Genomic DNA, 15,734 nt, shown 5'->3' with positions numbered 1-15,734 from the left:
GCGGATCCGATGCTCCATGGAGGAGCATAAGAGTCCTGAAACTCTCCACGTGGTCCCGCGGGTCCGCCGCCCCGTCGTAGGGTTCGATCGCCGGCATTTTGAACCCCGGCGGGTTCGGGGTCCGCAGGATCCTCGAGGCAAGCGCCGGCTGGGAGGAGATCTCCAAGTCAGCGAAGGGATCTTTGGAGTGGCCCTTCAGGACCTAGAGCTGTCTGTGGAGATCGTCCACCCGCCGGTCCAGGGAGCGCGACCGGTGGGTGGGGGACAAGGAGCGGCGCGAGGGGGACCGACTGGAGTGCGGGCCCCTCGAGGACTGGGGTGTCTGAGAACGCGCCCGGGTCCGCCTCTCGTACCCCGCACAGCTCCGATGAGAAGGTCCTGGCAGAATGGACCGCACTCGAGAATCCTCCTCGCGCCGGCGCTCCTCTCCATGGGAGAGGAAGGAGCGCGGGTTGTGAGGAAGAGGCGAGTGCTCGGGGGGCAGCGGCTCCTGAGCCCGTTGCGGCACCCGAGAGATCACACCCTGCAGATTCTGCACTGCCTCCGCGAGGGTGCGAACCTGCTGGGCTAGCTGGTCGAACTGAGCAGCTTCGACCGTCTGAATGGGAGAAGGGGCGGTGGAGTGCTGCTGAGAGTGCGTTGGGGACGCAGCAGCCTCCCGGCCGGAGGCGCGAGAGGCTCCGCGACCGGAAGCATTGGAAGCTCCACGACCACCTCGCCGTGCCATTACGATCGTTCTAAGATTCGGCCCTCCTTCTAGCGCTTGCTGGTGGTCCAAACCGAGAACGATTGGCACTGCGGTGTGAACGGGGTTCCGTCTGAGTTGTCTTGGTTGGTGTTGGTTGCGCTCCACCTTCCGCCAAGAAACCTGCAAACAAGCCTTGCACCACCACCAGGGTGGTGATGGCCCTCCGACGGTCAAGTCAGAGGAGATTGGAGGAGGAGGAGAGGTGATAATCGCAAGTAAGAGAGTGCTCTGGGAGATATTGCTCACCCCCCCCTTTCTCCCCCCAGCCGCATATATACCTGGCTGGGGGGTCTCTCAGGGGGGTTCGTTATCGTGGGGCACGATGGTGTGGCCACTGACATGGCCGTTACAGGGCGTCGTGGAGCAGCACCGGGTACGGCCACGTCAGGGTATAGTGGGGCTCCGCTTTGTACGGCTGATGCAGGAGATCGTGGAGCAGCATCGGATACAGCCGTTGCAGGGAGTAGTGGAGCAGGAGGCCGCGGCGTGCCTCTGGGGAATAGCCTGTCGTTATCAAGAGATCTCCGACTCGGGGTCGGAGCGCTGGATCAAGGGGCAGCCGACTCGGGGTCGGGCTGCGGAGCCGAGGACGTCCGACTCGGGGTCGGAGCGCTGGATCAAAGGGCAGCCGACTCGGGGTCGGGCTGCGGAGCCGAGGATGTCCGACTCGGGGTTGGATTGCTGGATCAAAGGGCAGCCGTAGTCTTCCTGGGCGCGCGTGCCGGTCACGTGGGGCATGGCGGCTTAGTTCCCCCGTAACAGTATTCATGCAAATTTTAATATTTAGAAGAATATGTACACTAAAAACTCTATTTTTTTATATTTAACTCGCTTTACTTGAACAACTTGCTTAACTAGGGGAAATTTTATGGTCAGATCTATGCCCATGTTTAGCCTGGACTTTTTCAGACCACCCTTTTTGGACGGAGTTGAGCTTTGTGGCCCAAGCCCACTTGGTTTAAGATGGACCTTTGGGTTGGTTTGCTTTAAGAAGCAACATAAACTTAACGGATCAACACATCAAATCTTATCATAGGGCAAGAGAGAAAAGGCAGCACTTGATAAAACCAAGAATTTTGACTTAAAAAATTCCTTGTCGAAGTAGAACTTTGAAGAGAGAACACCAAGTATCCTCACTGAGCTAATACTTCGGTGATAAGGCATGTCTCTCGTATTTGCGAAGATGACTTCCTTGAAGATGTTTTATCCAATGTTTTGAACGTTACTTTAGATTTGCAACGTCTAAAATGTTAGCTTGAGCTCCACCTAACTGCTTTGGAAGAACACATTGAACCACCAACCTAATATAATGTAACAAAACACGGGATATGTTAGAATCATCTGTTTGATCAAAAGAACCCATTCAAATGAAATTAAACATGGATCCCAGATAAATTTTCAAACTTAGACACGGCCAAGGCAATATCTGTTAAACGGGGCAATAAACATAAAACTAGTCGGCCATGTATGAGGTTGGCCCCAGTGTGCAAATCCCAAGTGACTGCCTAGCCTGGTATAAGCAAGCCTAAGAAGCCATCAGCCAACATGAAGTGCTGCTCTGCAAACCGAAAAGAGGAAAAAGGAAACTGTTGGCACTTTAAAATGGATAGAGGTTGCATCTTTTGCACAAAAGCAGGATTCATCTTCCTTAGCATGAATCCACCATTAAACGCTTCAAGATCCATGCAGATGGATAAATAAAAAAAAATTGAAATGCTTTAAGATCTATGCAGGGTAAGGCATGATATAATGGTCGACGTCGTGAAAAAAGATTACTAGATCGCATTCAGGTATAGAAAATGTCTACCATCTAATAGAACCTACTAACTCCATATAAAATTTGCTTCAGTATAGTTAACACTACCCATAATTAGATCGAATTATCGACGCCACTATTTTTGATTAACACAATTTAGGGATGGAAATATTATATTCTGAAATTATTACAGTCCATGGAAAGTGAAAATAAATAAATAAATAAGATATTCTTTTAAAGTAGAAGCGTTCTCCGGAAAGGTATTGTCAGGAAATAATTATACGGATACACCTTTATTCTCTCGACCATGGTGCAGAAAAGTTAAAAAAAAAAAAAAAAGAAAAAGGAAAGGATCCAAACACCGTAAGGCCCAAACCCATGGATCCAAACAAAACTCAACATTCCACCTTCTCTATCTTGGACTTTCAAACCCATGGATCCATACAAACAAACTCATCAGTCCACCTCCTCTATCTTGGGCCCAGCCCCTGTTCTAGTAGAGCCGCCATTGTTTCCATATCGGCCACCGTTCATCCTGGCCCCCGCCGTGCTCCACCACTCTCCTGATACATCCGGGCTACGAGGACATTTCAAGGGGCGCCAACCAGCAGCTGGGTTATACGGCACTTGGGGCTTTCCAAAGGCGTCAATATAGCAACCCAAGTGCGCTAATGCAGCAGCGGAGTTTCAGCCCAATGAGGACTCTTCAGTGCGGCAGCCAACAACCCAGTTTTATTCAGGTTGAGACCCTCCAGGGGCGCCAGCCCAGCGTCCCAAGTCCACTGTAGTTGGGACTCTACGAAGGCGTCAATGCAGGAGGCCAAATTCAGCACATATGAGACTCCTTCATCCCTTCTCATGCCTTCTTATTTGAGAGTTTTAGTAGGGTAGGACTCCTTCCTCATTCTCACGCCAACATATCCTTTCCCAATTCTCACACCATCATTAGAGAGTTCTAATGAAGATAGAACATTTTTTCATTTTTTCTCCTCACCCAAGCTAGCCAAGCCCACACCCAATTCAGCCGTGCTCTCACCCAATCTAGCGCACCCTTTTCCTTCCCCATCGCGTCCCCACTCCCCCCCACGCCCGCCCCCAACGCCGCATCACTCCACCACCCTCCTGATACATCCTGGCTACGATCGGGTTGCAGACCTCCTCCAATTGCTCAAGCTCGTCCGCCTCCGCCAGCTGATTCCCCTCCAACCATGTAATCGTCTTGTCCACCACCTTCTCTATCTTCTGCCTTTCCCCCTCGGACAACGTGGCCTTTATCTTGTCATCCCTCACCGTATTCCTCATATTGTGGGCGGAGTTCTCCAAGGCATTCTTCGCCTCCACCTTCCTCTTAATCTCCTCATCCTCCGCGTCCTTCACCATCTTCTCTATCTCCTCCTTGCTCAGCCTCCCCTTGTCATTGGTGATCGTGATCTTGTTCTTCACTCCGGCAGTCTTATCCTCGGCCGACACGTTCAGGATGCCATTGGCGTGATGTCGAAGCAGACATTGATCTGCGACACACCCCTCGGAGCCGGAGGAATTCTGGTGAGCTCGAATTTGCCGAGCAAGTTGTTGTCTCGAGTCCTCGCCCGCTCGCCCTCGTAGACCTGGATGAGGATGCCGAGCTGGTTGTCCGATTAGGTGGAGAAGATCTGCTCCTTCTTGGTGGGGATGGTGGTGTTCCTCGGGATGAGGACGGGATCATCACCACGCCGGCGGTCTCGATACCGAGGCTAAGCGGGGTGACGGCGAGGAGGAGCAGGTCCTGCACCTTCTCGTTGGCCTCCCCGTTTAGAATTGCGGCCTGGACCGCCGCTCCGTAGGCCACGGCCTTGTCGGGATTGATCCTGTAACAGCTGCTGGACTACGGATATTCTCGTGGATCAGAAGCGGCTCAATGTGTTTGGGGCCTAAGGCCCTATTTGGGGAGCTATTGGCAGTAGAGTTGTTGGAAGTAGAACTGTTAGAAATAGAGCTGTTTGAAGTAGAGCTATTACAAAAAATTTGCTGTTTGGTAACTATATTTTTAAAGTGCTGTGGCACTTTAACATATGGTTGGTAAACAAACTAAGAAAGTACTTTTATATAACAAACAGGGGCGGCTCAATGCATTTGGAGGCCTAAGGCGAACTTGATAAAAAAGGCCTTTTTTATTTTTTATTTTAAATAATAAAAAAATTAATAAGTGCAATATACTTTAGGAACCGTCTATTTACCAACCATTTGAAGTTACTAAGAAGGGTAGAAACTTATTTTTCTAATAAAAGCTTATGCTACTAGTGTTGGCGCCATCCTCACTTCACACCTCAACTCCCACATACAGGCACAGAACAAAAAAATAACAGCAGCAGCAGGACAATAATCTTCAATTAATAAGCTATCAGAGAAAATACATATCTTATCCTGTGCAAGCAAAGGAAGATGTAGAAGAATTTCAAGTGGCTCTGAATGCAATAAGCCAATAACAACAGTATGGCATATGAAAGAAACCCTATTTATATATAATTGTTCGGTAATCACAGATTTACAGAACTATTAGAAAATAAAAACAACAATCAACAAATACTTTCATGAAATAATTAGTGAATAGTGAATAGTGAATAGTGATTAGTCAATATAAAATATTAAAACTTACCCTTAGCCTAAGCCTGGGATTTGATTTTGGCTGCCTTTGCCCTTTGGGATTTGGGATTTGGGAATAGCCGAGCTGCCGAATGATGCTCCACTCCGAGTGGAGGACGGGAGTCGGGAGGAGCCGACGAGGCGACGAGGCCGGAGCCGCGGAGCGGCGGAGCCCGGAGGGCCGGAGGAGCCGGAGCCCGGAGCCCGGAGGCCGAAGCCGGAGGCCCGGAGCCGAGGACGGAGCTGAGGAGCCGGAGCCCGGAGCCCGGAGGAGCCGAGGACGGCGAGCAGAGCTGGAGAGGAGATCCGGACTCCGGAGTCCGAAGCAGGGGCGGTCGAGGCGTCGAGCCTCAAGCCGTCGACGGTCGAGCCTCCCGGCTGCCGGTAAAGAAGGAAACTAGGGATTAGGGAAGGGCCGAACTGCCGAATAACTGAAGTGAAGAAGCACTGAGGCCTGAGGGGAGATCGGGAGAGCCGGAGAGGAGAACGGAAGTCGGAAGGTACGCTATGTTTTTTTTTTTTGTGCTTTGAAGGGTTCTGTGGCTTCTGGCTTCTGCCGACTGCTTTGAGAGGAGAACGGAAGGTACGCCGTACGCCCCGGCGCCCCGCCCCGCTCTGCCTGTCTCAGGAGTCAGGTCCCTAACGAATCATAGGCTCGTAGCCTGTCTCAGGCTCTCAGGAGACAGCAGCATAGGCATAGCCGTCGGCTCGCGCCCGTCGCCTCGTCGGGAAGATGGGGACTGTAGCAGGCTGCCGTCGCCCGTCAACCCTGCAGCCAGCTTTCGGATGTGACTCAAAAAAATAAAAAGGCTCTTCACGAGTCGGGCGGGGGGCCTTCCATGAGCCGGGGGCCTTAGGCGACCGCCTCAGTCGCCTAAGGCTCGAGCCGGCACTGATAACAAATTACTATAAAGGACATTGCATAGTTTTATACAATAGAGCATAATAAAATATAACATATATTAATACATAATATACAATATAGTATAATATTACTGTAATATAAAATATTATTATTATAATATAGTAATATGACATAGCATAGTATAATGGTAATATAATTATTAGAGTAAATTAATTTTCTATAATATAACATAATATTAAATTATTTAACATAACATATTAATGTATTATGATATAATGTAATATATATTATATTTATAGTATAATACAATAATAAAGATATAAAATATTATAATTATTAGTATTAATTAATTTCTCATAATATAACATAATATTAAGTTATTTAAAATAACATATTAATGTATTATGATATAAATATTTATTCATTGAAATGTATTTATTTATTATCTTATTTATTTATTCATTCATTCATTTATATAAATATTTATTTATGCATTTATTTATTTATTTTATTTATTTATTTATTCTTTTCTTTTCTTTTCTTTTCTTTTCTTTTCTTCTTTTTTTCCTTTTCTTTTTCTTTTCTTTTTTTCTTCTCTTCTTCTCCTTCCTTCCTCTCCCCCCTTCTCCGTTCTTCTCCTCCCGTGCGGTCGGCGGCGCCGGAAGGGGACCGGGCCATGGCCGGCGGCGCCTGTGGCAGTCTCGGCAGCCGCGACTGGCCCCCTAGAAAGGGTTCTCCTCCCGCATGGCCGACAGCGCTGGAGGGGGTGCGGCACTACGGCGGCGGGGAAGAGGGAGGGGGTGCAGCGGCGGGGGAGAGGGGGTGCGGCGCTGCAGCGGCGGGGGGGGGGGTAGTGGCGGGGAGAGGGGGTGGGGGCTTGGGGGGTAGAGGAACAGGCGGTGAGATGAGGTTTTGGGGAAGAAAATTTATTTTTAAAATGAGGGTATTTTGGTCAAAAATAGAGCTTCCGACAAAGCTGAAAATAGCATTTTCAGAAAGTTCCAAATTGAAGCTTCTCCCCAAAAGCTGTTTTCAGCTTCTCGCAAAAGCTGAAACAGCTTTCCGAAAATTTTACCAAACACCATTTTTTATCTACAAGTACTTTTGGAGGGCCAGAAAGTGCTTTTTGGCCCTCCAAAAGCTCCCCCAAATAGGGCCTAAGACCGTTTTGTTTTTGAGGTATTTTCTATAGTGAGCCGGCGTAAGGTGAACTTACAAAAAGGCCTTTTCCTTTCCATTTTGTTTTTGAGGTATTTCCTACGGTGGGCCTTCTTTGGGCCAGAGCCTTAGGCGACCGCCTAAGTTGCTTAAAAGTTGGGCTGGCTTTGCGTGGATCCCCCAAGGGCCCCAATCAGCACCACTTCGTGCACCTAGCCTTTCCGATCTTGGAGTCCGGAAGGTCCTTCTCCACCGGCTCCATGCATTGCCGGAATAGGTTCATGTTCGACTCCTTGAATCGAGCTCGGGTGATGGTCGCGTAGAAGTCGATTCCTTCGTAGATGGAGTTGATCTCGATGGTGGCTGGTTGGTTGCGCTCCCACTGCGGCAAGCCTTCTGTAAGCGATGGTGGCGGTGGTGGGCTCGTTGATCATGTGAATGACATTGAGGCCGGTTGCGAGAGCTCATACGAGCGTGTTTAGTTCCACATCGATTATTCACTAGGTAAATCTTGGATACTTATACAGGGTCAAAAAATTTAAATAAAATTTTTTGTCTAGCTATTTTGGGTGAAATTTTGTATTGTTATAACTTATAAATGGTATCAGAGCGGCTCCCGTTGAAGTTGTAATAGATAAAAAAAAGTGGGGGTAGTTTGGGGATAAAAAAAAAAGCTTTTGTTGATTGGTGTTCTGGAAGCTACAGGCGGTGGCTGCAGCAAATCGAGGTCTTCAGATGCTGGCATGGCGTACGCATAGATAACGTCAGCTATGTTAGGTGTGCCGGCTAAGCTTTTTCCGGATCATTTATCCCTTTCTATGGTAATCAGTTATTGCTCTATTTTTTTCATTAGAATGCATTCTATTGCTGCCAAAAGCCAAGTTGAACGCATGGAGATCAGAGGGGCACCAAGTTGGCAAGGCCAGACATGCTCCGAGCTAAAGAGATGAGCTGGAATGATTAGGTTGTTGAGCTCAGACAAGAAGGTTGATGAGTGCAATCCAACCGAAAAATAGAAATGAAATTTTGGAGAAAACAGTGGAGATTTGAGAGATTGTATCTGAGAGAGAGAGAGCGCTTAATAAAGCATATCTAAAAGTCCCTCCGGGTATTATTATAGCGAGGGTTAATGCCTATTGCCAAGGAAGGTGGAAATTTGCCTTAATTGCTCGACAAAGACCCTCACGTTTTGCAAGTCGTGGATCTCAACTGTGCGAACATGCAATAATCACTCAATCATGCAAAACGAGCTGAACTATCCCGTAACATGCCACATAAATGACGGGATCATAATCATACCTTTAATGGGCTTTTAACTGCCTTTAATTTGCCTTGAATTGGAGATAAGAGGCTCGCTGCTGCTATTTGGTCAATGCTGAGATCAGCAACTCAATCAACTGTCGTGGTTGGTGGCTCAGTTGATGTCGAGCTTATAACCTTGGGCGGTTGCCAAGATCATAACCTCGGTCAAACTAATAAATATACATCATATCACATCACATCCTTTCAGCAACATTGGGCATGTGCCTTATTCTATGATTTTCATGAGAAGGCAACTCGACTGTAACTTGGAAAAATCACTCAAACTAGGTACTCAACTGTCCAGCACCATTGGCCTTCATTATGCGGCATATTTCATGATGCCATTAAGGGAGCGATGTGAAGACAACACTACCGCTGATCGAGGTCTTAGAGTTAGATTCTTGAATTACTGAAGCATTTTTATTGGTGATATCAAGTAGCTATTTCTGCAGTATAACATAGCTAAGAAAGTTGAATAAATATATTTTTTGAAAGATCTATTATTCAGCGTATATCATTATAAAACAAGTATTAATCTTCTATGGCACAGTTTGCTGCTACTGTAAAAGGGAAATTTGAGGAAAAAGAAAACAAAAAAAGGAATTGTTGAGAATATAAGTAGCAGTGATAATGCAATACGATAGAAAAGAGAATCACTCTTTGAAGAGCCTAATAGTGATCACGTAACAAAAAAAATAGTGACTTTCGCTATCATTTCCTATCATGATGCTTAATGTTCAAGCCTAAACTTTTCTCTGTCATCCTTTCTGATCATATTAGGCCCTATTTGGAGGAGCTTTTGGAGGGCCAAAAAATACTTTCTGACCCTCCAAAAGTGCTTTTAGATTAAATAGGAGTATTTGGTAAAAATTTTAAGAAGTTGTTTTAGGTTTTTTAAAAAGCTAAAAATAGCATTTTAGAAGAAGCTCCAAAATGGAGCTTTCCGAAAAAGTACTTTTAGGCCCGTTCAGAAATTGATTTTTTTTATCAAAATTTCTGTGATAAAATATAACAATTACACAAAAAAGAATTATAATTCTGAAAATCCGCTAGAAAATTTGTTGCAGAGAAAAATGGCCATCAAAAGGATAAAAAATTAATTTACACTAATAATTAAAATATTTTATACCTTTATGATTGTATTATACTATAAATATAATATTATATTACATTATATCATAATACATTAAGATATTATGTTAAACAATTTAATATTATGTTATATTATGAAAAATTAATTTATGCTAATAATTATAATATTTTATATATTTATTATTATATTATACTATAAATATAATATTATATTACATTATATCATAATACATTGATATGCTATGTTAAATAATTTAATATTATATTAAATTATTATGCTATAGTATATAATATTATATTACTATGTTATAATAATATTATATTACATTACAGTAATATTTTACTATATCATATATTTATGTATTAGTACATATTATATTTTATTATGCTCTATTGTATAATACTATGCAATATCTTTTATAGTCATTTTGTCATACTAAAAGTACTTTCTCAGTTTGTTTACCAAATACATGTTAAAGTGTCACAACACTTTAGAAATATCGTTACCACATAGCAAACAACTTTTTACAAAAGCGCTACTTTCAAAAATTCTACTTGCAAGAGCTCTACTGCCAACAGCTCCCTAAATAGGGCCTTAGTCGATATCCACACGAGCAAGTCAAATCAAAGACAGTCATTGTCCTCTAATATCTATATCTATTGATACATCAAAAGAAAAAAAAATGGCTAAAAAATTATGATTTAGGTCATGATAAAGTTTGGAGGTCGGAAGCTATTATAAAAAGAGTTCTACAACCATAAATCTCTGGATAAGAAGTGGGCAGTTTGTGGCTATCTAGTGGTTGTCGAAATTATGCAGTGCAATAATTGATAATAATTGATATTGACTTGGTCACATATATTTGCAAATAAGGGAACTCGGCTCATTATTATTTAGCCAAGAGGATTTTATCTTCTATCTACCAAAGGTATGGCAATACAATTTCCTGTTCTGATATTTTAAATTGATGCCATATTACACTAAAGATAATGTGCATTTCAAACTTTTCTTTTTAAATAGAGAAAAAAAAATGTTATATAGGTTTACCATTAAATCTTCACCATGGTGGTGTTGTGAGATGTATTTTTTTCATAATATTTATTTAAAAATCCTGATGCAGCATAGAGCACATATCATGATTTGTTGGCTATGCTATTCTTTACAAGAGCCAGCAAATTCAAGTGTGAAACTATGATAAATAAATACTTGATTTTACTTCCATTGTATGAGCAAGGGTGTGAGTAAACAGGATTTAGATGTCTTTGTTGGATTTTTTTAAGTTTTTTTATTGAAGATAGTGTCGAATTTTAGTCAAATTTCTATATTTCTAACATATTTTCTTATTCTCGATTCCTATTAGGAGCTAGTGTGATTTTTTACCGAGGTTAATGCCAAATCAAGGTTGGGGTCATGTCCTATATATAGCATTTAATTCATTGTATGGGGAGCATTTTGACATGTTCATAATTTTTTTTGGGAAGAATTTTCTTCACCAAATAAAGAATTTTTGATTCCAGTTTACTTCTATTTATATGTCAATATTTGAAGTATAATCTCGGTAATCAAATAGCTCTTCCCTCTTCTCACTGTATCAACCCCTATGAATATTTTTTTTTTTGCTCGCTGTCTTTTCCTTTTTCATTGGAGTTTTCCTTTTTTTTTCATTTTTTGGATAACATACCTTTATTTTTTTTAAGTAATGGGTATCCCATTCGAAGATGCCAATAGATTTAGTCATGTTATAAAATTTAAGATAATTACCATTGTAAAGCTATGATCAAATTCTCTTCAATTTTCATGCATTGATATAACAATGATTTCAAGCTGTGAACTATGATTGAAACCTTAAGCCTTGTTCGGAAATTGGAATGAAGCATGAGGTCTTGAACCTCTACCAGAGTTGCGACTATAAATAGATATTTAAAAATTTTAAAATTAAAAAATAGAGTAAATTATACCGATCCTCCTTAAAGTTTGGGCTAATTATAGATTGCACCTAACATTTGGGAAATATATATTCCAATACCTAACTTTTGTTGTGTGTATGACACATAGCCCCTATCCTTTTACCTTTCCATTAAATAAGTTAATGGAGTCATCACTCTCTAACCTATTTAAGTTTTAAAGTATCAGCCGGTTTTGGACAATGTTAAAAAGACTAAAATATCCAAAATTAAGTAACTTAGCCATAGTTTTTTAAGACTAATCAGGTCTTTTAACCTTGCCCCAAATCAGCTAAGATATTTTAAGACTCAGATAAATTAGAGAGTAATGATGTTAGCTAACTTATTTGTTAGGAAAATAACTGTAGGAGGTTATGTGTTATACATATAGCAAAAGTTAGGTAATAAAATGTATATTTCCCAAACATAGTATGAAAACCTGTAATTACCCCAAACGTCGAGGGGGTCGGAGAAATTTACTCTAAAAAATAATTATACAGAATTCTTGCAAGCAAGTTCAATTTTAATTTATTATTGGCATGACAACCCATTGGGCCAAGGATTCGTGTCCGAATCTAATAATTAACTTTCCTTGTATAACTGGTACGTGTTAATAAAAAATTTATTGGTCAAAAGAGATTCAATTTGGCTGACGCAGCAGACAACCATTCAAAACCTGGCTCCCGGCACCTAACCGTCCCGAAAACTAGATCCGAGTCGGATTCGGTCTGAGCTGGAGACTCTAACGTCCCAGCGGGCGCACTCCACGATGGCACTATCCGATATTCTCCCAAAAGCCGAAGCCTACCTAATTCCGTCCAAGAACTTCTTAAAAGGCCAAGAGGATCCATCGCAGGGGGGTGGTTCTATATACACCCCCCCTATTGCTCAGGACACCCCCCAAAAATTAAAAAAAAATTAAATACTCTCTACACCCCCCCATTTGCTAAGGACACCCCTAAAAAATTAAAAATTCCTAAATTACCCCCCACCCTCCCCACCCCCTCACCTAAATTGCTCTCTACACCCCCCAAACCCCCCCCACCCCGCTCTTCCCCTCCAAAACACCCGCCGGCTTCTCCCTTCCGCCCAAAAAACCTCGCCTCAAGCACCTCGCCGGCGGCCAAACCCCCTCCGTCTCCCTTTGAACTGTTCCGCCCAAAGCACCTCGCCAACGCCCAAAACCCCCCCGTTCCCCCTTCTCCCTCTCGTCGCCGGCATTCTCCCGATCTCCGACCACCTCGCCGGCTTCTCCCGGAACCACTTCCCCGGCCATCTCCCGAGCAACGAGCACCTCGCCGGCGCCTCCACGACCACCTCGAGGTAGCTCCCCCCCTGCCTCCCCAAATCGTTCGGCACTGGTTCTTTGAACCAGTGCCTTCGGTTCGGCCCCATGGGGCCGACCTGCTGCAATTGGGTCGGCCCCATGGGGCCGACCCGCTGCAAACCCGCTGCAATTGGGTCGGCCGCCGACCCGCTGCAATTGGGTCGGCCCCATGGGGCCGACCAAAATACATTGGTTCGGCCCCATGGGGCCGACCCAATGTATCTTGGTCCCCATGGGGCCGAATCCAATTTTTTTTTTTTTTTTTTCTGTTGCTAGACTAAGGATTATTTTTATTCCCAAATTTTAGCCTAGATCACGTCCTTAGGGTGAATTGGATACCCAACATCAAGGACAAGTTTTTCATTACTAGATTAGATAGTAATTTGAGAAGTAGGGATAATTTAGAATCATTATCATATAGCATTAACATGGTGCATCCAAATATGATGATCTTGTTACCTTCATCGATGTCATTCTTGATCTTGGAATGATTATCTCATATCAAATGCTCTATCAAATAATAAAACCACAACATTAGTTAACGAACAAAAACTAAAAACAAAAACTAAGAACTGCGGCATAGTTTTAGGTAAAATCTATTATTGAGTTATGTCTTGAGTTTACGAGTCGTATACTTTTGAATTATCATTTATGTATGCAATTGAAGTAACATTGAATTATTTATCACAAAACCCAATCATGTAGATTCCAAGAAGTAACTTGTTTCTTTTTTGGCTTGTTTTATCATTTATCATTTATGTATGCAATTGAATTATTTTCTTTAATATAGCCTAACATTGAATTTCTATATTTTCAGACATGGATCCCGGTCCCTCCAGAGTTAGACCTACGGCGTCAGCTAGGAGACGTCGTGCTAGGATTGCTTCTCCCGAGCCTGCTCATATGCCATCGCCCTCTCCTGAGTCAGAGCATGATGATATGCCCGCTAGGGGCGAAGACGATGAGTCCGTTGGACCATGTCCAGGAGGTCCAGAGGATGAGTCCGTCCTGATCAGTTTCAGGACGCATATAGCAGCTTCCATCTGGAGGCAACAGGTATTGTTTATTTGTTATAGCATTATATTTTGTTTATTGATGTTTTATAAAGTAGTAGTAATTATACATTTATATTACAGGAACGGGCTCCACTAAAGTGCATGAACCATACTGCCAAGGTTGGTGAATGGAAGTGGTGGTATCCATATGAGTGCCCCTCCAGATTCTCTGCAGCGGGATGATTGTGCACTCCACATACGACCAGTAATATCCAATCATCCGCAGTATGCAATTTCTTTCCTCTTAATGCAAAAGGGCATCCACACTTCTTTGTCCCACAGGCAGTCTTTATTCGCTTTTCTTTTTTGGTTCGGTACGTCCCACCCCTCTCACAACCTAACGTAATTCTGGGTTTCCTAGAAATGGTACCTGCATCGGATGATTTGATTACAACAACAAAACCATTTCGCCTCCCAGCTTCACGACACCAATTACACAAGTCCTCTCTACTCTTGAAGATCTATACATTAAACAATTTATGTAAGTACACAGTTGTAAAAATAGCTCGCTAAACTAATACAAAATTGCACAATACATTATAATACCTCGTAAGTTGTAAATTCGCTTGTGTAATCCAGTACAAATTCTGATCCAATTATACTCGATTCGGTTGTAGCATAGCCCTACATATAAAATAATTTATCACCAAGAATTAATGAATCAGAGGATCTGTTCGGCACAAAATTCAGCACGGCACGCGATTTGGCACCAGAAGCCTTCTGTTCGGCTGCACAGTGCCGAACAGAAGGCTTCTGTTCGGCTGCACAGAGCCGGACAGAACCCTTCTGTTCGGCTGCACAGTGCCGGACAGAAGCCTTCTGTTCGGCACTGTGCAGCCGAACAGAAGGCTTCTGTTCGGTTGAGGGTTGCCGAACAGAAGGCTTCTGTTCGGCACTGTTCAGCCGAACAGAAGCCTTTTGTTCGGCGATCCAGTGCCGAACGGAGCACGAACCGTGAAAAAAAAAAATTTCGAAACAAGGTGGAACACGTACCTTTGCGGCCGATTCTTCGTCCCAAATCACTAGTTGCTTGTCCATGCTTCGAATGGGGCTTAAATCTCCTTCAAAGATCGCCTAAACGATGTAAATGGATCGAGGGGTTTAAGGGGGGTTTGAGGGGTGTTTTTTTTTTCTTTTCAAAACGAAACGGAGGAGGAGGAAGGGGGGGTGTACTGAGAAAATTTCAAGGGCAATATGGTAATTACACTAAAGGTTAGTTTGGGTATTTTTTTTTTGGTTTTTGGGGTGTCCTTAGCAATAGGGGGGGTGTATATAGAACCCCCCATCGCAGGGTTGAGACCACGGTGAGCAACGGGTGGTTCTATATACACCCCCCCTATTGCTCAGGACACCCCCCAAAAATTAAAAAAAAATTAAATACTCTCTACACCCCCCCATTTGCTAAGCACACCCCTAAAAAATTAAAAATTCTTAAATTACCCCCCACCCTCCCCACCCCCTCACCTAAATTGCTCTCTACACCCCCCAAACCCCCCCCACCCCGCTCTTCCCCTCCAAAACACCCGCCGGCTTCTCCCTTCCGCCCAAAAAACCTCGCCTCAAGCACCTCGCCGGCGGCCAAACCCCTCCGTCTCCCCCTTCTCCCTCTCGTCGCCGGTCGGTGCAGTGCACCTCGCCAACGCCCAAAACCCCCCCGTTCCCCCTTCTCCCTCTCGTCGCCGGCATTCTCCCGATCTCCGACCACCTCGCCGGCTTCTCCCGGAACCACCTCCCCGGCCATCTCCCGAGCAACGAGCACCTCGCCGGCGCCTCCACGACCACCTCGAGGTAGCTCCCCCCCCCCCCCCCGCCTCCAGTGCTCCGTTCGGCACTGGATCGCCGAACAAAAGGCTTCTGTTCGGCTG

General features: G+C 44.0%; 1 pseudogene; it reads right to left on the bottom strand.

Moving 5' to 3' along the window:
- Positions 1–2,917: 2,917 nt before the first annotated feature.
- LOC120103968 lies at positions 2,918–8,771 on the bottom strand (annotated as a pseudogene).
- Between the last annotated feature and the right edge of the window lie 6,963 nt (positions 8,772–15,734).

This window comes from Phoenix dactylifera, unplaced genomic scaffold, assembly GCF_009389715.1.
Source record: "Phoenix dactylifera cultivar Barhee BC4 unplaced genomic scaffold, palm_55x_up_171113_PBpolish2nd_filt_p 000564F, whole genome shotgun sequence".
NCBI classification, from domain to species: Eukaryota; Viridiplantae; Streptophyta; class Magnoliopsida; order Arecales; family Arecaceae; genus Phoenix; species Phoenix dactylifera.
Note: the sequence above shows the minus strand (reverse complement) of the source record. Positions and strands in the feature narration are given on the sequence as shown.